The 1,904-nt window shown below is 42.1% G+C and overlaps 1 pseudogene; it reads left to right on the top strand.

Moving 5' to 3' along the window:
- The first annotated feature begins 227 nt into the window (after positions 1-227).
- Positions 228-1,339, top strand: LOC117708754 (serine/threonine-protein phosphatase 2A 56 kDa regulatory subunit gamma isoform pseudogene; annotated as a pseudogene).
- Positions 1,340-1,904: the final 565 nt, after the last annotated feature.

Here is a 1,904-nt window from a genome sequence, read left to right as displayed (position 1 = left end):
TCTGAGGATGAGGAAGAAATTTTAGAAAAGGGAAAATTGAAGAAATGCAAGGTCAAATAGTTGGAAGAGGAGCCTGGAAAAGGGGAAGTGAAAGCATTTGAGCAACTTAGTCCCTGGGTGGTGGCAGTGGCAGCTGAGATGGCATGATGGCCGGGCTGGGCTGCTGCTGCAGCGGCAGGGGCAGCAGGCCGTTGCAGGAGTTGCAGAGGCTGTGGTCCGCAACATCCATGCCGAATAAAAACAATAAAGAAAAAGAACCACCAAAACTGGTGAAAAGTGGAAAAGGTTCAGAAGAAGGACAAGATACAGCAGAAGCAGAGATAGCCAGCAGGAAAAACAGCCTCGAAGGTGTCCAGTCTTTGACATCTACTAAAATAAAAGTACCAGTCCCTCAGCCAATCGTAGTCCCTATGAAGAAAGACAAATGGCAGAACTCTTCACAGTTAAATGCCAGCAATAATAGAGAACTGCAAAAACTCCCATCTTTATAAGATGTTCCTCCTGCAGGTCAAGAGAAGCTTTCATCCAGAAGCTACATCAGTGTTGTGTCCTCTTTGACTTTGCTTCTGACCCACCAAGTGACCTGAAGTGGAAGGAACCTGTGCTAAGCAAAATGGTGGAACATATCACCCACAACTGGAACGTGATCACAGAGCCCATTTACCCCGAAGCCGTCCACATGTTTGCAATTTATATGTATCGAACCTTGCCACCTTCCTCCTATTCTACGGGAGCAGAATTCGACCCAGGAGGAGATACACCAATGTTAGAAGCAGCCTGGCCTCATCCGCAGCTTATTTATGATTTTTTCTTAAGATTTTTAGAGTCTTCAAATTTCCAGCCCAATATAGCAAAGAAATATATTGATCAGACATTTGTATTGCAGCTTCTAGAACTCGTAGACAGTGAGGATCCTCAGGAGACAGATTTTCTAAAAATGACCCTGCACAGAATCTATGTGAAATTCTTAAGCCTGCATACTTACATCAGAAAACAGATTAATAATATATTTTATAGGTTTATTTATGAGACAGAGCACAAGATTTTCCTGTTGAAGGTGTTGCTGCCCTTGCACAAAGTGAGGTCCCTAAGTGTCTACCATCCTAAGCTGGTGAACTGTGTCATGCAGTTTTTAGAGAAGAACAGCACCCTCACTGAAAAAGTGGTAATGGCACATCTCAAATACTGGCCAAAGACTCACAGTCCAAAAAATGTAATGTTCTTAAATGAATTAGAAGAAATTTTAGATGTAATTGAACTATCAGAATTTGTGAAAAAGACTATAGTAGAAAGAACACATTTAACTTTGAAAAATTATCTTTATAAAACAAAAAGGTAGGAGTTTACCTCACCCATGCAAGAATATCTTTTATTTTATATATTTTACATTTTTTATTAGTGGATAAGAATGCATTGACTGCAGCAAACAGACATTGGAAATGAGTCCAGAAGTCACTGGGCTTAGTGAAATGGAAAGAATTGTCATCAGGTGTATGGAAAGGCCCTGACTCTGTGTTAGTCAGGGTGAGAGGTTCTCTTTTTGTTTTTCCTAAAGATGCTGAAAGTCCTGTTTGGATTCCTGAGAGTTGTGTGCACCCTGTCACTATCGAGCCTTGCCCAGGCAGAGATCTACTAGAGCTTTGTGAAGAACCCCCAGTTCTAATGTCAATGGGGATAAGCAGCTCTACCTGGCTGGTCAAAGTTTCCACCAACAGGATTGCTGAAAAAAACTGCAGAGGGATTGATATTTCTTTGCTGCTTTTGCAGACAGTAGACCCAGTCCCAGGCAATTACTAAGCAGGTGCTTGTGTCACTGGCATGAGAGAACCCTACTGCCCAGGTTTGTCTCAGTCTTTACAGAGAATAGTTAGTCAATGACTGGCAACTCCTTTGCAGTCCTTACC

The sequence above is a fragment of the Arvicanthis niloticus genome, chromosome 5, assembly GCF_011762505.2.
Source record: "Arvicanthis niloticus isolate mArvNil1 chromosome 5, mArvNil1.pat.X, whole genome shotgun sequence".
In the NCBI taxonomy this organism is placed as follows: Eukaryota; Metazoa; Chordata; class Mammalia; order Rodentia; family Muridae; genus Arvicanthis; species Arvicanthis niloticus.
Note: the sequence above shows the minus strand (reverse complement) of the source record. Positions and strands in the feature narration are given on the sequence as shown.